This window comes from Hibiscus syriacus, unplaced genomic scaffold (assembly GCF_006381635.1).
Source record: "Hibiscus syriacus cultivar Baekdansim isolate YM2019G1 unplaced genomic scaffold, ASM638163v2 tig00111543_pilon, whole genome shotgun sequence".
Classification (NCBI taxonomy): Eukaryota; Viridiplantae; Streptophyta; class Magnoliopsida; order Malvales; family Malvaceae; genus Hibiscus; species Hibiscus syriacus.
In genome coordinates, this window is record NW_024063116.1 from 847,161 (window position 1) to 870,370 (window position 23,210).

Consider the following 23,210-nt stretch of genomic DNA (forward strand, 5'->3'; position numbering starts at 1 on the left):
AATTATCGAGATACCAAATATTTTTCTTGAATTATCCATCTCCTTTATGAGCCAGTAATACATGGGATTTTTCATCTTTTTCTTATTCAACTGTTGCTATATGATTTCTTTCTTCTTGTTTAGGAGTCGATCGATACCCATAACTAAAATGACCAAACTTTTTCCAGTTATGGTATTGTACCTGGGATTTATTTCCCTATTGATATCGACCTCTTCCTCGAACTTGGCCTCTAAATCCTCGTCCATGGCCTGATTTTTTGTTGTTTTCACTTGATTGAGTGGTTCCATATAAACGACTACCATGTCCGCGAGTTTCTCGTCCACCTCTAAATCTACCACGATAACCACCATGGCCTCGTATATAGTTGTTGTAGCTTCACCTTCATTGACATTCATCTTGCTTTACAAAGCTTGTTCTAAATTGTCAGTATCTTCATTTTGCTTCATCTTCTACTCATGGGCTTGGAGTGAACCCACAAGCACAACGATCGATATTTGGGACAAATCTTTCGATTCTTCAAGTGCACAACCACATAGTAAAATTTGCGTATCAACGACTGTACAATTTTTTCCATCACTTTAACTTCATCGAGTGATTCTCCATTCCTTTTCATTTCATTTACCCCCACTTTAACACGACTAACATAATCATCTATACATTCTGTATTTTTCATTTTCAACATTTCAAACTCAGCTCTAAGAGATTGTAAATGTACCTTTTTTTGCTTTTTCTGCACATTGAAGAGGTTTTTGTAAAATCTCTCACGCTTGTTTTGCGGTATTCGCATTAGATATTTTTTCAAAGGTAGATTCTTCTACTCCTTGAAAAATAAAGAACAACGCTTTTTTATCTTTCTTATGGGATTCTTTCAGTACTTGTTTCTCTTTATTAGTAAGGTTGCCTCTGCTACTACATTTTCTGGTTCGGCATAACCATCTTCGACAACGTCCTAACAATCTTGGGAACCAAGTAGCACTTTCATTTGAATACTCCAATTGCCATAGTTTGTCTTTGTCAATCTTAGGATTTATGGTTGGATCATATTGGTCATCTTCTCCACTATGTAAATTAAAACCAAGCTCGAACCAAGCTCTGGATACCACTTGTTGGAAGCATTGGTGGGCACTCGATAAACTATAACTCACATAATATTATTGATACAAACAAAATATGATACAACGACGTTACCCCGTCACTAGCTTTAGCTAGTTTACAAATAGCACACACAACTAAAGATTTGCTAAGCTACCTCACTATCTCTCGCAATATAGCAAAATAGGTTATTAACGACGTTTTTTAAGCCCTATCGCGGCGTTTTTAAGCACCGCTAAATTTTTTTGACACTTGTAAAAGCGTTGTTAAACACGTTGGTAAAGCAAGCGCCACAAAAATTAGCGACATTTGTGAACAAAAAAATTGCAAAAGGTTAAGCTTTATAGTGACGTTTTGGAAACAAATGTCACTAATTATCTTATCTATAATAGCATTTGTTTTCTAAAATGCCGTTATATGTTATGATATATAGTGGCGTTTATGGTAAAAAAACCCAACAAATTTATACGCCATTAGTGGCTTTTCGCTCACAAAATGTCGTAAAAATGTGGTTCTAGTGGTATTTGTTTACAATCATCACTATGATTAATTGATTTTGCATATATCATTTTCTACTCTACTTTGCCTAAATTTAATATCATGTAGCATTATCTAATCAACAAGAAGCTTAAAATTTAATTACAACACAAATTACATAGAAAAATACTTAACAATAAAATAAATTAAAATTTATAAACATTAAATTTAAATGTAATGTAATTTAACATTGTTCACTAGAATTTAGTTTAGGTTTTTTCTCTTTCAATTAAAAAAAACATTGTTCACTAAAATAAATAAATATTCTTCAAGGGGTAATTTTGAGCTTTAATCTACAACTTCAATTGATTAATACTCCATCAGACTTCGAGTATACAATTGGGGAATGTAAATTAGTAATCTGCAAAAGGAAATGTGCTAATTAGTTCTAGAATATGTGCAGCAAAATCAAATGATAAACGAGGTACACAATTAACTTTTCTATGTCAAAATACCCAATACCCTGAGAAATCACATCCAAACGATAGCTAATTCAACACAAAAGGACACAGGAAAATACAATAAAGCTTGAAGGAAAAAACATTGTGAAATAATAATTAATCTGCAATGCACATTATGCTTCTATGCAGTGCATCCACCCCAGAAAAAGATAGACCATGAGACTTATGGCCATTGATAAAGAAAAATTACTGGAATTTAGAGAGATCAATTGCATCCAGGACAACAAATCAAGAGTGAAATCGAAAACAAATATACATTTCCAGTAGATGTTTAGGATATGCTAGTTCCCACATCATAATAATTTTGTATCATCGTGTATTACCATAAAGACTTTGTAAAATCGTAATTGATCCATACCATCATGCAATTCCATCATATGAACTAGAACGAGCTCTGGTATGCAACAGATAAAAAGAAATCTTATTACATGTTCTACAAGCTTCAAAAAACTTCACCCACTGCTTTTGTCCTATGAATGTAAATTAAAATACATGCATGCACAAAATCAAGGGAATGCAAGAACCTTGAAAGTACAACTCCCAGTTTACCTTGAAAGTACAACTCCCAGTTTTATTTACATGACACTGACACTCGTAGGTCTTGTCCGATCCCCACTCGAGTTGCTGCAATACAAAGGAACAAAATGGTAATAAAGAAGGGCAAAGAAAGGGAAAGTAATCAATTTCACAAAGTTGAAACGGATTAGGTTCAAAAATAGAGCAACTAGAAAATAGGAACTATGTACATAAATCCCAGATTTGATCAATTACAAATGGAACCTTATAATCACTTGAGTAAACATCCAAATTACACTTGCAAAGTCCGATTTCCATACTGTCCAATTACAAGGAATAAAACATAACCATATGTTCTTCATAACCAACACCGTTTAGAACAAAATAGATCCCTCATAATTTAAAATAAACGAAACATCATGTTGCTTACAAACAGGAAATTAACATTATACCTTAAGTGGGATGCTAATAAACATATGAATATCTAAAAAAGACTCAAGAAAAGTTAATTATGGCCTAAATTTTCAGATCAAAGAATACACATACTGTAGGACCATGTGCAACCCGTGAATATGAAAGGTTTAAAATCTAGAATCTAAAATAGAAATTCATCAAAAGGGATAATCAATGAGAGAAACTTCACCTTATGAAACAGAAGACAGAGTTTGGATTAAGAAAAATAAGATTCCCTTAATAATCAAATGAAGGGGAATTGGGTAGGTTTTGAAATCAAGGGTTTTGGTTTGGAGAATAGAAAAGAGAACTTGAAAGAGGATATAGAGAAAGATTGGAGTAGGAAACCTTGTACTACGACGACTGTTCATCACCTCTATATCGGTGAGATCCCGAGATCAGAATAACGACGTTTCCAAAACTAAGATGCCAGGAATGCAGGGGTTTGAACGTTAAATATCTACACCGGAAGACACAAATAAGAGAAGTGGGGCTTCAAATCATCAAAAGCATAAGGAGAATCGGAGGCTGGAACGCGAAAAAAAAGGGTTATTTCTGACAGCAGTGTGGCTTTGTATTGGTACAAGGAAAAACGAAAAAGGATAGAGGCAAAGTTTTTTTTTTACTGTAAGGATAGAGAAGTTAAAAGGAACCCTTCGGGGTTCTAAACACTGCGGCGTTTTATTTAAAAAACGTCATTGAGTAATCCTCATTTTGGTGTTTATTACTAAAACGCCACTAAAGTATATGTTTGTAGCGGCGTTTCTATAAAATGACACCCTTTATTGATTTATTTCGACGTTTTTTCGAAAACGACACTAAAGATACCTGTCTAATGTGGTGTGTTCACTTAAACACCGCTGTTGTTTTCATTTTGTGGAGTTTTTATTATAAACCACATATAATAAAAATTAGTGTTGTTTACTCAAAAACTGTTGCTAGTGTAGTGTCGTCCTTCGGGGTTCTGAACACTACGGTGTTTTATTTAAAAAACGTCATTGAGTAATCCTCATTTTGTGGCATTTATTACTAAAATGCCACTAAAGAACATGTTTTTAGCGGCGTTTCTATAAAAACAACACCCTTTATTGATTTATTGCGACGTTTTTTCACTAAAGGTACCTGTCTGTTGTGGTGTGTTCACTCAAACGCTGCTATTGTTTTTATTTTGTGGAGTTTTTATTATAAACGCCATATAATAAAAATTAGTGTTGTTTACTCAAAAAACGTTGCTAGTGTAGTGTCATATTTTTTCTTTCACTCGCACATTATATACATTACATACTAATAACCAAATACATTTATATAATAATTAATAAACCGTCTATTTTTGCCGCCCTTAATTACTGCCTTTCTTCTCTAACGTGGTGGAGTTTCATGGTTGCCTTATCCCTTGTTTTGCCGCCCATCTTTTCTTAATCTCTAGAGTTTTCTTGTTGCAACATGGGTACTTCAATTTTGCTGCCAACACATCATAGCTGCTGCCATTTGTATTTTTATTTTTTTCCACCTTAAATGATAAGCAATTTACAAATTGCTTCAAGAGTCTTCTAGTTTTGTAAACCTTAATATGCGCTGCCACCTCATAAGAATTAAATATCAAGTTTGAATTCTAACATAATATAATTGATATCGCTTGATTCGTCAGTGTTGAATGTGGAGGAACGACAATTTGAGCATTGGGCACCAGTGACTTCATTTTGCAAACTTGGAATTGGGTAAAGATTGCAGCAGTTATACCAGGCCTTCGTTTTCTTTCTGCCTGTATTGTTCTCGGCCTAATGATATCTTTTGCATTGGTTTCTTTTTAAAGAAATCATTTTAAGTCTTGATCTTAAATTACCTCTTTTGATTCTTAGAATTTTGATTTTTTTTAATTCAACTAATTGATAGAGAAAGTATCACATGTGGTAAGTTAATATCATGTATTGTCTTTTTAATAAATTTATAAATTTTACATTTTTAATAATTTAAATATATTCATTAATATTATTTAATTTTAAATTTTAAATTATTTTTAAAAGAATTACAGAAAATGACAAAATATCTTATATTAACATTAGTAGATCTGATTTAACTTTTTCTTTCATTTGATTCAATTTAACAAAAATGATAAAAAAAAAGTTTAAAGAACTAAAACGATGTTAAAAAAATACTCAAAAAAAAGTACCCAATGGCTGAAAATGTTATCAGACCATTGTTTTTGTGTAAATGTACGGCAAGTTAGATTGTGGGTTGCAAATATTTGAAAAACATTATTTGTTTAAGTTTAGTTGTTATATTAAATAATGAATTTGAAAATAGAAACGCTCTCTCATTGAAAAAATCTAATTTTCTTTTATTCGTGTGTCGCACATTTCTCTTTTATTTTATCTTTGTTGATCGACAACAACGTCAACTTTAATATTAGTGGTCAACCTTCGATTCTTTATTATCTTTTTTCTTTATTTAATTTTCAATAAGTCTATTTCTATAACACGTTTTCATCTGCCTTTATGATACGTTTTTGTGATTGTTTATGAGGAGGATCGAGAGAAATTGGGGATTAGGGTTCATTCTTTGAGATTAGGGATTAGAATGGGTTGAGGAAATCTGAGAGAGGAGACATTAGTAATCGTGTTGTGGTTAAATTGTATTGTGTTGGTAAAATGGATTAAGGTGTTAGTAAATGGGTTTGGGTTAGTATTGGCCTAGCATAATATTCATATTGAGTTATCATAACCGTTGTAAATAAATACAGAATGTAACGGATAACCAAGAATATGAAAAATGATTTGAAAGAATTAACGTCTCTTTACTCTTTTCCAACTATCTTCTCAACTCTCTGAAATCTCAATTCTTCTCGATCATAACAATTGGTATCTAGAGTCTAAACATTGATCCATGGGGAAATCCAGGAAGATGAAACAAAAAATGGTGATAGTAATGAATCAATTACTACTGTTATTCAAGAATAACCTTCTGAAAACCAGGAAGAATTACCTTCTTGATGGGCAGAAGATAAGAACTCCTTGGAGAAAAGACTATCGATCTTGGAATCAAGAACTAAAGAAACACATGGACATGTGCAACGAATCTTGGAGTTGGTGACCAAGGCAGCGGATGGCATTGAATACACACCTGCCAGCAGTCAACAGAAATATAAAAGTAAGGTAGACGGTAAGAAAGCTACTCAGGTGACAATTATAATGACAATGAAAGGTATCCTTTTAACCCATAAGAGCCTGGTATATTATCATCAAGACCACAAATAGTAAGTAATCCTATCCTGCAAGAATCATCATTACACTCACCCATCACACCTGTAACATGCCTAAACACAATATAAAAATAATTGGCACATGAAGGAAGGGTCATCTTCAATGGAATTTGACAATCAACACATACATGTTACTAAACCTAAGATTGAATTGCCCATGTTTAATGACACTAAACCTAGAGGATGGATTAGAAAATATGAAAAGTATTTTTCTTTACTCGTAATTCCTGAATATCAAAAACTGGACATTGCTGCCATGTATTTAACAGGTTAAGCAGAAACATGGTATGATGGTTACATGATGTAAAAGAATAGAATAACATGGCAAGAATTTGTTTCAGATATTTGTCATCAATTTTGTGACATGAATTTTACTTATATTGTAGATGAATTTAATAAGCTGACACAAAAATCTACAGTTGCAAAGTATCAAGCTCAATTTGAAGAGCTACGACCACTTATGTTACAGCAGAACCCTCACTTGAGGGAAAACCACTTTATTTCTAGTTTTCTTAGTAGACTAAAAGAAGAGCTTCTTCTAAAACATAAAGTGAGAGTGCATGAACCACAACAATTGATTGAAGCTTAAAGGAAAGCAAAACTGTCTTGGAAATATCAATAAATGCCCTTAATGGAAACACAAGCCACAATACACTCAGAATCAATGGTAATATTAGAGGAAAACCTTTAAGCATATTGGTGAATAGTGGGAGTACTCACAGTTTTATTACACCAAGTTAAGCTAAAGAAGGGACAGAATTAGTTCATACTCAATCACCGCATATATTACTGTGGCTAGGGGAGAAAAACTACAAAGTACAACCAAGAGCAAACAATTAGAGTAGAAGCTGCAAGGACACAATTTCCAGTATGATTTCAGAGTTCTAGGAATAGGAGGCAGTGATATGGTATTAGGGGTGGATTGACTAAAAAATATAGTCAATTATGAATGAACTTTAATGCAATGAAATTGACATTTATAAAGGAGGACAAAGAAATCACATTACAATGAGGGCAGCAAGATTGTGCTATTAGAATGATTTTAGGGGAAAATTTTCAAAAATTAACAGCAAATGATACAGATTTAATATGGGAGACGAACTATTTAGGTGCAGAAGAAAAAATTGGCAGTGAGGTCCCTACAGTTATACAAACCCTGCTACAGCCATACTCTACAATTTTTTAGTAACCTCAAGGTTTACCACCAACTAGAAACCATGACTATTCCATTACATCCAAATTCTAAACCAGTCAATATAAGACCTTATAGATTCCCATACCATCAAAAAAAAAAAAGTAGAAAAACAAATCACTAACATGTTAGCCTCTTTCATTATATAACATAGCAAAAGCCCCTTTGCATTCCTATGCTTGTTAGTAAAAAAGAAAAATGGTAATTGGAGATTTTGTGTAGACTACAGACAATTAAACATTATTACTGTTAAAGATAATTTTATATCCCTATTGTTGAAGACTTGTTGGATGAATTATAGGAAATGGAATATTATTCAAAAATAAATTTAAGATCTGGTTACTGACAAATCATAATTAAGGAGGACGATGTACCTAAAACAGCCTTTAGAATACATCAGGGCCATTATGAATTTAAAGTGATGCTCTTTGGGCTCACTAATGCCCCAGAAACATTTCAAGCACTAATGAATGATGTTTTTGCACTCTATTTAAGAAAAATTATTTTAGTATTTTTTTGATGATATCTTACAATGCTACTCTTGCATATCGTGTTCAGCATTTACAGGTGGTCTTTCATGATTGATAAATACATCAGTTCTGTGCTAGGAAAAATTAGTGCTTCTTTGGAGTAGAATTGAGTATTGGGACATGTAATATCAGTTGGTTGGGTAGTAACAGATTCTGCCAAGATTGAAGCCATACAGAAATGAAAATTACCTACTACAAAGTATATCCTTAAGAGGTTTCTTAGGCCTAACAGGATATTACAGAAAGTTTATATAAGGATATGGAGCAATTAGTAAGCCCCTTTCTAATATGCTCAAGAAAGACAACTTCCAGTGGCCTGAGACAGCAAAAGAAGCTTTTTTGAAAACGGATGCTAGCTCAAAGGGAATTGGGGCAGTGTTATCTCAAGATAGGAGACCTATTGCTTATCACAATAAGGCTTTGGGAACAAAGAATATGGATTTTTCAATCTATGAGAAAGAGTATTTGGCTATTGTTGAAAACATTTAGATAACACTACTCCGCTACCCTAGTTCTTAGCCTTCATAAATTCAAATGAATGAAACATATAAAAAGTAAAAGTTATGGAAATTACTACAAATGTATTAAAAGAAGACAGAGATGATACACCCTATGTATGAGACCCGCACTACTCGATTACCCTGGTCTTAAGTCTCCATACTTTCCTATCAGAGGTCATGTCCTCGGTAAGAGCTAAATCCTTCAAATCAGATCTCAAGCAGTCTTCCCACTTCCGCCTTGGTCGCCCTCTCCTTCTGGCACCGTCGACTGTAATCGGCTCTACCCTCCTGACCGCATCCGACGGTTGTCGCCGAATGACATGCCCAAACCACCGTAATCTTCCCTCCCTCAATTTTTCGGATACAGACACCACCCCCAAGGACATCCTAATAGCAGAGTTTAGTGTCATATCCCACAAAATCCTACCACATGCCCATCGAAGCATTCTTATTTCTGCGGCCTCCATCCTCCTTACATGATCCTTCTTGATTGCCCAACATTCTGATCCATATAGCAGCGCTGGTCTTATTGCTATTTTATAAAATTTTCCCTTAAATTTTAGAGGCATCTTCTTATCACACAGAACTCCAGTAGTAGCCCTCCACTTTAGCCAACCCGTCTTTATACGGTGTGTAACATCATCATCTACACCCCCATCTTTATGTATCATAGACCCTAGGTACTTGAAACAATCCTTTGGGGGGAGAACGTGTCCTATGCATACTTTTACATCTTCATCATTTTGGTTTCCACTGAAGTTTGAACATAAATACTCCGTCTTTTCAATATTGATCCTTAGACTTTTTTCTTCCAAAGCAGCCTTCCAGGTAGCTAGTCTACTATTTAGCTCAGTTTTTGTTTCAGCAACTAGAACAATGTCGTCAGCGAAAAACATACACCATGGAATACCGTCTGGTGTAGCACAATAGATGTCATCCATAATCAAGGCGAAGATGTATGGGCTAAGAGCCGACCCCTGGTGAAGTCCGATTTCCACCGGGAATGCCTCGGTGTCGCCAACTGTAGTCCTGACGTATGTAGTAGATCTACAGTACATATCACGAATCGCCCGGATATAAGCAGATGGGATCCGTCTCGTTTCCAAGGTCTTTCAGATCGTATCGCGGGGAACGCTATCATACGCCTTCTCTAGATCAATGAACGCCATGTGAAGATCTCTATTTTTTCCCTATATTTCTCCATAAGCCGTCGAAGTAGATAAATCGCCTGCGTAGTAGATCTGCCTGGCATAAAACCAAATTGGTTTTCCGAAACCTTAGTAACATGTCTCAACCTAGCCTCTATCACCCTTTCCCATAGCTTCATGGTATGGCTTAGTAGTTTAATACCTCTGTAGTTGCCACAACGTTGGTGATCTCCTTTATTCTTATAGATTAGTATCACCGTAGACTCTCTCTACTCCTCTGGCATCTTGGCAGTCTCTAAAATAATATCATATCATATAAATTATGTTTCATTATAACAAAGTTAAGCAAAATATTTTTTTATGAATAGTGAACAGTACCCCGTGAACAGTGAAAACTTAGTGAGACAATTAAAACAATAAACAGTGCAATACAATTCATGCATGATTTTCAATGTCAAAATCAAAATGTCATTTAATCACGTTACTAGCATATCCAATATTTTACCATGATCATCATAATATAACATTTCTTATTAATTTACTTACTATTCATCCCATAAACTCGTAAGCTTATTTTACCAATATACTTACATTTTTTTCCATAAGCTCGTAAGCTTATTTTACCAATATACTTATCTTTTTTTCCATAAGCTCGTAAGCTTATTTTACTAATATACTTATAATTAACCTCATTTATAAATCATTATTAGAATCTATAATTTGCATAGGAAATTCATACAATTTCCTTTTAACAATAGCACTCTCAGTGCTCTATCTGGAAAATCATACGCTTAGTATGCTTCCCCTTTCATTTTGACACACGAAGTGCCCTATTCAAAAATTCATACCATTAATATAATTTCTTTATCTTTGTAGCACCCTTAGTGCTTTATATGGAAATCCATACACTCAGTATGATTCCCTTACCATTTTAACACATAAAATGCCCTATCTGGAAATCTATATTTTCAATATGATTTTTATATCATTTAGCACACTCAGTGCTCCATATGGAAAAATATACACTCAGTATAATTTCCTTAGCATTTTAGCACACAAAGTGTCATTCGGTAATCTCTATACATACATAATTAAATGCACTCACCTTGACACTTTATAATTTCCAAAATATGTGTCTCACTATTATTCACAATAAGCTCTTTTATACTTGACTTACATCAAACGCAAATCAATCTTGATCTGTATAAGTCACAAATTCATAATAATACATATGTTAGTATTGTACTAACATAAGCATATCACATAACAATTCCATAATACACTTGAACTCATTTTCTATCAAAATACTCAATACTTAATAATTCTTATTAACATTGGAACCAACTTTTCTAATTTATTCAAAATGGTCTTTTACCATTTAACTTCAATTCCAAGCATCCAAAAATATATTCAACATTTAAACATTACTCTTCATCTTCTAATCTCTTTCCACTTAAATTCTAAAATTTTCATATTCAAACAATTAGCACTACCTTTAAAGAATCAGTATTTTGTATTGATATACACACTAGAATTTAATTTCGTTTCTTCCGTTGAAAACTAGACTCGAATACGAATCTATTCATATAAAGAACTCCTTCTAATTTATTTTGTACAATTTATGGTGAATTTTCAAAGTTGACCAACAGAATGTGTTTTGCAGAATCTTCTGTCCGATTTTTTCTGACCTTTCCTTAGTTAAAAATTTATATCTTTTTGTATACACCTTGAAATTGATCTGCGTTTGTTTTAAACAAAACTAGATCGATATATGAACACAAATATATAAAAATAACCTCCAAATTTTTTTATATAATTTATGGTGAATTTTTGAACCACTGCTAAATTCAAAAACTAAACTGTTTTCTTTAACTTCATCCTAAGGTTCTTCATCAATTCTTTAAAATCACTTAACTCTTCATAACCCCTAAAATACAAGAATCAACATCTCATTCAATCCATGGCCGAAACTTAAAGAACAAATTCTAGAAATATTAAACATGTTCTAATCATCATACATGCTTGAATATGAATCTACTATCTCACAAACATCAATATTCATCATCAATTTCGTGATTCCTTATATGAACACAAACCCTTAGATTTGTGATATTTGAAATCTAACGAGATTATCATGCAATATTGGTACCAAAAGATAGTGTTTTTCGCATATAACAATTTTCTATTTTCAACATACTTAAAATCCTAAGTAAATTGCTTGAAAATTGAGTTAAAATTTTCTCTTACCTTAGGAGAAAACCCACGTCTGTTTGGAGAAGAATATGAGCATGTGAAATGAAATGTTAAATACATTTCATCTTAATTTACATTTAATCTAACTTTAAATGAAAAAAATATTCATTCTCTTGATATAAGACCAAATTACCCTTAATGAATCTTTTTATTCACCATAAAATCATGACAACTCATACTTATCATTAGAAAGGGTTAAAGCCGGTAAGGAATTGATAAATTCAGTTCAAATTGGAATTTAAAAAAATTTGACGGATGTTATAAAATGGTTGTAAATATTATTTTAATATTTTGGATTAGAGAAATTTGGTTTGGAAATGTGCAATTTTTCAGATTTAACCGAAACAGTGAAATTTAGTAACTAAAACGCAAGATTTGAAAAATTCAGGGGAAATTTCAGAAATAAAAGTCAAAATAATTTAGCTTTGACTTTGAAATATGATAAGGATGAGTTGTTATGGTTTTATGGTGAATAAAAAGATTCATTAAGGGTGATTTGGTCTTATCTCAAGAGAATGAATATTTTATTCATTTAAAGTTAGATTAAATGTAAATTAAGATGAAATGTATCTAACATTTCATTTCACATGCTCATCTTCTTCTCCAAACAGACGGGTTTTCTCCTAAGGTAAGAGAAAGCTTCAACTCAATTTTCAATCAATTTACTCAGGATTTTGAGTATGTTGAAAATAGAAAATTGTTATATGCGAAAAACGCTATCTTTTGGTACCAATATTGCATGATAATCTCGCTAGATTTCAAATATCTCAAATCTAAGGGTTTGTGTTCATATAAGGGATCACGAAATTGATGATGAATATTGATGTTTGTGATATAGTAGATTCATATTCAAGCATGTATGATGATTAGAACATTTTTAATCTTTCTAGATCTTGTTCTTTAAGTTTCGGTCATGGATTGTTTGAATGAGAAAAATTATATATGGGTTGGAAATGATGAATGAGATGTTGATTCTTGTATTTTAGGGGTTATGAAGAGTTAAGTGATTTTAAAGAATTTGTTGTAAGATTTGATGAAGAACCTTAGGATGAAGTTAAAGAAAACAGAATTGATGAAGAACCTTAGGATGAAGTTAAAGAAAACAGTTTAGTTTTTTAATTTAGCAATGTGTTCGAAAATTCACCAGAAATTATATAAAAATAATTTGGAGGTTATTTTTATATATTTGTGTTCATATGTCGATCTAGTTTTGTTTAAAAAAACGGGGATCAATTTCAAAGTGTATACAAAAAGATATTAATTTTTAACCAAGGAAAGGTCAGAAAAAAATTGGACAGCAGATTCTACAAAAAGATTATGTTGGTCAACTTTGAAAATTCACCATAAATTGTACAGAATGAATTAGAAGGAGTTCTTTATATGGATAGATTCGTATTCGAGTCTAGTTTTCAACGGAAGAAACGAGATTAAATTCCAATGTGTATATCAATACAGAATATTGATTCTTTAAAGATAGTGCGAATTGTTTGAATATGAAAATTTTAGAATTTAAATGGAAAGGGATTAGAAGATAAAAAGTAATGTTTAAATGTTGAATATATTTTTGGATGCTTGGAATTGAAGTTAAATGGTAAGAGACCATTTTGAGTAAAATTGGAAAAGTTGGTTCCAATGTTAATAGGAATTATTAAGTATTGAGTATTTTGATAGAAAATGAGTTCAAGTGTATTATGGAGTTGTTATGGGATATGTTTATGTCAGTACAATACTAACATATGTATTATTATGAATTTGTGATTTATACAGATCAAGATTGATTTGCGTTTGATGCAAGTCAAGTATAAAAGGACTTATTGTAAACAATAGTGAGACACATATTTTAGAAATTATAAAGTATGAAGGTGAGTGCATTTAATTATGTACATACATGTGGTAATAGTTAAAATAATATAATTTATTGATGTATGTATAGTGATTACCGAATGGCACTTTGTGTGCTAAAATGATAAGGGAATTATACCGAGTGCTAAATGATATGGAAATCATATTGAAAATATGGATTTCCAGATAGGGCAATTTTATGTGCTACAAAGATAAAGAAATCATACTAATGGCATGGATTTTCACATAAGGCATTTCATGTGCTAAAATGATAACAAAATCATACTAATGGTATGAATTTTTTAATAGGGCACTTCGTGTGCTAAAATGAAAGGGGAAGCATACTAAGCGTATGATTTTCCAGATAGAGTACTGAGAGTGCTAATGTTAAAAGGAAATTGTATGAATTTCCTATGGAATGTATGGATCCCAATAATGATTGATAAATGAGATTAATGGCAAGTATATTGGTAAAATAATATTACGAGCTTATGGAATAATGACAAGTATATTGGTAAAATAAGCTTATGAGCTTATGGAATAATGAAAAGCATATTGGTAAAATAAGCTTACGAGCTTATGAAAAAAAATGCAAGTATATTGGTAAAATAAGCTTACGAGCTTATGAGATGAATGGTAAGTAGATTGATAAGAAATGTTATATTATGATGATCATGGTAAAATATTGGATATGCTAGTAACATGATTAAATGGCATTTTGATTTTGACATTGAAAATCATGCATGAATTGTATTGCACTGTTTACTGTTTTAATTGCCTCACTAAGTTTATAAGACAAAGAAAGTTGCAACGTTTGATTCTTAAACAGAGGAATAATACTGTGTGAGTAAAAGTCTGAGTTTGAAAATTTGAGTACGATACCGTGGAGGATAATTTCGACAGAAAAGAAGGTATATGATTGGATGATTAGGGCTTGTGCCCTAGATTTAACAGTTGATGTTTATTAACTGTAATAGTAAAGGTGATAGAGTTGTAAGATTTAGAAAAAATATAAGATTAAGTTAATCAAGTATGATGAATCCGAATTTGGTTGTGTATTCTGATCCTATAGATATGATGTAAACAAAAAAATAAGTAATTGTATAAGATTAAGGAAGGAATTATTAGTACAAGAGATGGTAAAGGAAGTGGTTCTATATAAATAAAGGGAATTATCAAAGTTACAAAGATGCGATGAAGATTGATAATCAGTGATAAGTATAAGTGATATGAGAAGAGTACGAGTCTGAAAAAAATATATGATATATGTTACAAGGAGATTTTGATTTATGACGGAGTAAAGGGATAAGGAAAATAAATAGAAAAAGGAAATTAAAGGGTTAAGTATGATAAAGGTTATATGGAAGTGAAAATAATAAGTTCGATATAGAAGTACGAAAAATGTGCAGGATAATGTGAAAAGATTGTTTGATTCCGTAAAGTATATGTTTAATCACAAACGAAGAAGATTTAAGGTGGTGTTCTCGATCAAATGATGATGGAATAAGAGTTTGGTTATTGTTATAAGATAATTAAAGATGGATTTATGATGTTGAGTGATGAAAATGAATGTTACTGTCTACGTGATGAGTAACATTATATGGATTTTAGAAATGTCAAAGGAAAATGCAAAATTGAAGAAAAGAAAAGACAGAAATGGATTGGGTTCTTTGGAAATTGAAGGCAAATCATTAATTATAAATTTCGAAGGGATAAAGTTGTGAAAGCAACGTAAGAACATTAAAAGATATGTTCTTATTAGTATATACAATGAAAATTCGAGGACGGATTTTCTTAAAAGGATGGGAGATTTGTAACATCCTCAATACCGGGATAGTGACTAAATTGTAAAATTTCAGAATTTGGTGATTAAAGTGGAAAAGTTCAATGATTTATTTGAAAGTATTTCTTGAAGGATTGTTAGTAATTTTTAAAAGAATTAAAAGACAAAATGGTCATTTGACTTGGAAATGATAATAAAATGATATATAGGCATGTGGGGATAAGGATAAGGAGATATTTTTCTCCACTTCATCTTCATCTTCTTCATCATACGAGAGAAAGGGAGCCAAGCTTGCAAAGGTAAGTTTTCTAATTATTTGATTATTTGTTGATTTAAAGCTTGGGTTTTTATCATTAGATGATAACTAAGCTTAAGGAAAGTTTAAGTTGTCTTAAAATCAAAAGATTAAGAAGTTATGAAAGATTAAAGAAAATGGGTTTTTAAGTGAATTTCCGAAAAAGAGTTGATAAGTTGAATTTGAAACTAAATTTGACTTGTCATAAGGGTGAATAAGAAGTTATAGTGTTAGAATAAAGTTTGGATAACATGTAAAATTTGGAATGATTTTTAGCCTTAAAATTTGCATAGAATATGAGAGATTATAAAATGTTGGAATGATAGGAATTGGTTAAAGTTATTATAGATGAATTTAGTAGGATAATAAGGGTTTTATACATGAAAATTTGGGTGAAGTGTTGATGATTTTCGGATGAAATAACCTATTTTGGGCAGGTGCATCGATGCACTATGAGTGTGTACCGATGCAATAAGACAAAATTTGAAGATGCGTCGATGCATTAAGGGGTGCACCGATGCATAGGAATTTCGAATCTATTTTGTGTACCGATGCACCCATAATGCATCGATACACCCCTAAAGGAAAAATGAAATTTTGGTTTATTAAATTAGCCTAAGTTATTAATACCAAGTTATAAGGTTTAGACTTTTGATAATTGTTTCGGAAATTATGTTTATGTAGATATTGAGCCTAAACGAGTTACGAAACAATCGAAGAGTTAGGATTGAATCAAAGCAAGCAAAGTTAAGTGAATATGCATAGCATGATTTTAGTAGTATATTCAGTTCTAGACTTGTGATAAGTCTAGATTTAATATTTTGATATAGGATTCATTTCATATTATGAAACATGATATGAGTTCATACCATATACATTATGTGACATGAATATGCAGGAAAAGTTATATGTTCTATGTGATAAAGGTATGGAAATGATGTCTATGAGATACACTATATGATTCTTATGTGTGTATGAATACATGGAAATAGGTACATGTTATTATATGTGACATGATCTACATGCTTACATGTATATGCAGTAGGTGATAATGAACTACCGGAACATGAGAAATAAAATAAGCTATGTGCTAAGGATATAGAGAATGAAATGAATGACATGAAATGTATGTATGCTTAATTATGTGAGTGGATATGTTCTTGTAAATGCTCTTTGGTTTATGTAAATAAATGGAAAGGTGAGATAAAATAAGTAGTATTTATTGATAAGGTAAAAGGAGATTATGTGACAATAAGTTATATGAGGTGAATGATATAATAAGAAGTTATGGGATAAGAAGATATGGGTTTATGTGATATAAAAGTGTATAGGTGAAATAACATGAAAGGTGATAAAATCATGAGCCTATATGAATGTGATATATATGATGTATGTGAAGCATATGAGAACAAGAGATGACAATGATTTACATGTCATATGAACACAAGAGAAGTATTATAAGCTAAGTGACATATAATTATAAAATCATATGAAAAGTGACATGAATTACATGAAAGTAAACTACGTGATTATATGCACGTGATATGTGACAGAAAAGAAGATATATGTGTTTATAAGATAAATTATATGAATAAGTGATGTGAACTGTTATAAATGATAATGCCCATGTTATGTAATATGAGAGCTAGTGGTATAGTTGACATGCCAAGAGTCGAGGGTTTACCTATGTTCTACGGAACATATGGACAGAATTACTTATGTCTTTCAGGACATATGGACATTATACCTATGTTCTAAGGAACATATGGACAGTTTATCTAGGTTCTTCGGGACCTATAGACAGTTGTCGAGGTTATTTATGATCTCTAGATAGGTCTTTCGGGATATTTATACGAGCTGTGGTAACAGCATAGTGATGCACAACCTCAATGTACTCGCATACCTTAATTTCTCAAAAGTATACATGGGCTCATACAATGGCTTTAAAGAGAGTAAATAAATTAATTGGTATAATACTATGTGTGTTATGTTGTGAAAGGATATATGTGATCCATGATGTGTATAGAAATGTTCTATAATTTCTATTATATGTTTTATATGCCTCACTAAGTCAACGACTTAGCGTGTGATTGTTTCACGCGTAGGTTCCGAGAAAAATAAAATTGATAAAAGTTATGCAAGATAGGTTAGTTCCTCCTTTCCAAAGATCAGATCAGAAAAGAAATGTATATTATGTATTTTGTAATAAGGATAGTAGTTGGCATGTAAACAAAGGTTTAAATCCGATATGTTCTAATCGGTTTGTAAAATCATATGATAGAGTTTTGTAATGTTTTAAATGTTTATATGTAAATGGCAAATGTATAATAATACGGTTAAATTTTTACGAGTTTTATGAACGTTATACGAAAGTTACTGTAGCAGTGCATCAATACAAAATTGATATTCGAAATTTTTCACTGTTCATACCATATAGTATTGTTCATAAATACGTATTTTTTCAATTTTTTATAAAGAAACCTAATTTAACAGTATTATTATTTTTCTTAATATAAGTTCAGTTATTTTATAAGGAAATCATTTTAAAAAGTCAATGTGACATCTCAAACTCGTATTCGGGTCGGGTATGAGTTAGGATGTTACAGAGTCGGAGCAGCACGAGGAACAAGCACAACAAGAGGATCGAATGCCTCCATATTTTTAATCTTTTATGGAGACATTCGACTTCTGGTATGCATCAATGGATTCACGATTTACATCCATAGAGTCCCATTTATCGGTTATGGGGACTCAACAATTGGAGAATCAACAAGAGATTCGAGCTAACCGTGAAGCAATGAATACTCGATTCAATGCTATAGACGATAGACTCGATGCGCTTACATGAGATGTGGCTAATATATGGACACATCTATCTCCTATCGATCCTCCAATGGAGTAGACCTTGCCTAGTTTCGATTTTGCTCAAGATTAACCTTAGAATTAGAACTTTGAATTGTTAAACATTTTTATGTTTTTGGATTGAATGTTTGAATTTGTTATGGATGTTGAATGCTTAAACTTTGAAAGCTTATATTTATTTGGTTTGGTTTATGTTTTTGCATAAATTACATTATAGTTGCAATATGACCAATTTACCATTTCACATTATTTTTAATATTGAATTATGGAACTAATGGCTAACATTCTCTTGATTGTGATCTTAGCAGCTTACGCTTTCTTTAATCTATCAATTGGCTTAACTTTCAAAAATCTTGTTTAAATCTGTTTTAATATCTTTTTGATTTAACAAAAGGGGGAGAAGTATTAGAGTAATGGGAGTAATTTATTTTCAAGGTATTAGAGTAAGGGAAAGTAATTTCAAAGGGTAATTTCAAAACTTAATTTCAAAACTTGATTTCAAAAATGATTTTCAATTAGAAAATCTTAAAATTACTAAAATGTTTTATTATATCAAAAAGGGGAGATTGTTGAAAACATTTTGATGTTTCGATATAACAAATTAAATGTTATTGGATTTCAAGATTTTCTAATCATCTTCAAATATATATTCGATCAAACTATTCGAATATCAAAATATTACTCCAAGTTTTTCAAATGACAATTTCAATCCTTACTCAAGTGTGAAAATGTGTTTTAAGCTTTTAAACAATTTTACAAAGTATTTCGAGCCTTAATCGAGCCAAAAATATTTTCTTAATAAATCTTAAACCGAAAAACTAGATTGCCTAGAGGGTACCGATACCCCCAAGAGGGTACCGATACCCCTATGTAAGATTTGGCTCCTTGAAATAACAGATTGCTCGAAGGGTACTGATACCCCCAGGAGGTATCGATACCCCCCACGCTACAAGCTGTTTTATTAATTGTTTTCACACACTAACGGCTCTATTAACTCTACTAATGATCCCCAACGTTCAGAAATGATCCAAAGAGTATTTAAACAAGCTTAGGAGCCATTGATCAACAATAATTATCAAGAATCAAGAGAGAATCAAAGAGAATGCATCAAACCTCAAGTTTGAAGCATTTTCAAGCCTATTTAATTCAATATTCATTTTTTCTTTCAAGGACACTTATTATGCTCAATTGTATTATTCTTGAGTGTTCTTTCTTTGTTCTAGAATTGTACAAACATCCTTCTTTGTGAGGATTTTCTTGTAAGTTTGCAAAATTTATATTGTTTTCTTTGGGAGAGAGTGTTCTCAAGAATTTAGGGTATAATTCTTGAGAGATTTGTAAGGTTACTCTTTGATGTGAATTTGTGAAAAATCCTTAGTGTGGATAGCTAAGGTAGTGGATGTAGACTTTGGTTGAGAAAGTCGAACCACTCTAAATTGTTGTGCAAATATTTTCAATTTTCTGTAAAAGCTTCCACCGAAACTTTTATTGTCAATTCACCCCCTCTTGGCCTATTTCATCGATCGATTAACTCAACAGTTATTTTGATGGTAGTCTCCAAATGGAGGCATTACTTAGAAAGGAGACCATTTGTTATTAATATTGATCATGAACCTTTAAAACACTTATTGGAACAAAAGCTTACTATTGTCATTCAGAAAAAAAGGACTAACAAAACTATTGGGGCTTGATTATGTGATACACTACAGAAAAGGAAAACACAACATGGTAGCAGATGCATTATCTAGAAGCCATGAGGAACACTCTACCCTATGCCAAATTTTAGCATTGGTAATTATTCCACAATGGGTACATGATATAGAAGGGAGTTATTCTAGTGATGAATTAGACTAGAAAATTATTCCAGCCCTTGCAGTTAATTATTAGGCTTGGCAAGACTGGCAGTATATGAAGGGTTCAAAGAGAAAATCTATATTGGTAGAGAGCATTTGCTAATCGGGTTTCATGACTCTCCAAAGGAAGGTCATTCAGGAATTAATGAAACTTACAAACATTTGCACTCCTATTTTTATTGGCCTTCCATGAAAACGACAATTCAAGATCATGTTAAACAGTGTGAAAAATGTTAGAGGGTTAAAAATGAGCATGTCCTTAAGCCAGGGCTATTACTGCAACCACTTCCAATTCCACAACAAGCCTGGAAAGTTATTACTATGGATTTTATAGAATGTTTGCCTACTTATAATAAATTCAACTGTATTTTGCGGTGATTGATAAATTTACAAAGTGTGGGCACTTTATTGGGTTATCTTACCCATATACTCCAACATAGGTTGCTAAAACGTATCTTAACCAAGCCTACAAGTTGCATGGTCAGCCATAGGTTGCAATTCCTGACAGAGATCTTATTTTTACCAGTGTGTTTTGGAAAGAACTCATGAGGCAGTTGAGGACTACAACACTGTTTAACATTTCTTATCACCCAGAGACAGATGATCAAACTGAACGCTTAAACCAATGTCCCAAGCAGTATCTCAGGAGTTACTGTTTTTAGAAACCAAAAACGTGGGCTAATTGGTTGCACCAAGCAGAATGGTGGTAAAATACTAACCACCATACTGCCTTGGGAACGACCCCATTCGAGGCTTTTTATGGGTATCAGCACCCATGGTGAGCTAGACTGGGGACTCTCAAGTTCATGGTGTTCAACAAATTTTACGAACTAGAGAGCAAATTTACAAAACCCTACAGGAGAATCTAACTAAAGCACAACACATAATGAAACAAATTGCAGACAAACGACGTTCAGAAATAGAATTTCAAGTTGGGGACGAGGTTTACCTTAAGCTTTAACCCTATAGACAAACCACAGTGGCTTTGAGGAAGAATCTGAAGCTATATGTTTGCTTTTATAGACCCTACAAAGTATTAGAACGAATTGGATTAGTTGTTTACAGATTACAGCTGTCACAGACTTCCAGGATTAATCTTCTATTCCATGTCAGCCTATTGAAAAAAACGAATTCGTCATAACACTGTTACCTCTCTACATCCATCAGAACTTGGAGACGATGACTAGTTGGGAGTTTACCCAGCTTTGGTCTTGGACAAACGAATTGTTAAGAGAAACAATCAGGCGGCGACTCAGTTGCTGATTCAGTAAACAAATCTCGGAGCCGAAGACGCCAACTTGGAGGATTACACCGTCTTGAAGTCCCAGTTTTCTGATTTTGAACATTGCGGACAATGCTCAATTGTAGCGGGGGTATTGTTATGAATAGAGGGCGGAGCTCGTGACTGATGGTGAGGAGGATTGAGAGGGATTGGGGATTAAGGTTCGTTCTTTAAGATTTGGGATTAGAATGGGTTAGGGAAATCTGAGAAGAGACGTTATTAATCGTGTTGCAGTTAAGCGGTACCGTATTGGTTAAATGGGTCAAAGGGTTAGTAAATGGGTTTGGGTTAGCATTGGCCCAGAATAGTATTCCCATTGGGTTGTCATAACCGTTGTAAATAAATACAGAATGTAACAGATTACCAAGAATATGAAAAAGGATTTGAAAGAATTAACCTCTCTTATTCTTTTCCAAGTACGTTTTCAACTCTATGAAATCTCAATTCTTCTCGACAATTACAGTTTTCTTCTGCCTATTGGCATGTATTCCAGTGGCTTCACCATTTCTTTATTTATTTTTTTAATGATTGATTTGAAATTTTCGTGACTAATTAAGATGGCGTATATATAATATCATGTTGATCTTTCCCATTTTAGACTTTCGATCTCCTTTTGTAGTTTGTGGTTTTCACATTACTTGAGTTTGATTTGTGGTTTGTCGGATGTCTTTCAATAGCTCGATCTACTTTTGTGGTTCGTTTGTTGATGTGATCAGGTGTATTTGTATCTATCTTTGTTCGAGTTTCTTGATTAGAGTTTTAATCTTTTCTTTATGGTCTTTATGCTATCTTAAGTTGACAGTTTTGTTTCAATGATTATAGAAAAATTTCTAATTACATGCTAAATTTATAATTGTGATGGTAAATCTTTATTATAATTTGGATATTTCTTATTTTAAATAAAATTAATTCTTTAAAAAATAAAGAAATTGGAAAATGTGAATCATATAATTTGGATCATATCACAAAAAAATTCCTTTCAGTAGTGTGGTAAGGAATTCTAAATTGTTAAAATTAATCAACACTGACCTTAATAAATTTTAAGGGATTATAACATGAAAGAATATTTTTTATTGTGATTTTTTTTCATGATATTGATCGTTTGTTGAAAACTAAAAAGATAACTAATCATAAAGAAACTAAAAAGTTGTAAAAGTACAGTAAAGGTGAGTATAAAAACCATTAGGATGCTCTTATTCAATCTTGTAGGATTTGCAATGCATTCATTACTAAATTACATATTACTTTGGACCACATATATCTTTTACACTGCAATTAAAATATTATTTAGTTACTTCGAAAATCCTACAATAAAATTTTACTTTAACTCGTAATTAAACCAGATTATAAG

The 23,210-nt window shown here is 32.1% G+C and overlaps 1 long non-coding RNA gene across 1 annotated transcript; it reads right to left on the reverse strand.

Moving 5' to 3' along the window:
• Positions 1 to 5,872: 5,872 nt before the first annotated feature.
• On the reverse strand, positions 5,873 to 22,041 carry LOC120164830. Its single transcript, XR_005519765.1, has 3 exons — positions 21,728 to 22,041; positions 21,553 to 21,603; positions 5,873 to 6,180 (listed from the first exon to the last, which is right to left on the reverse strand). It is a non-coding gene; the product is annotated as an uncharacterized LOC120164830 (long non-coding RNA).
• Between the last annotated feature and the right edge of the window lie 1,169 nt (positions 22,042 to 23,210).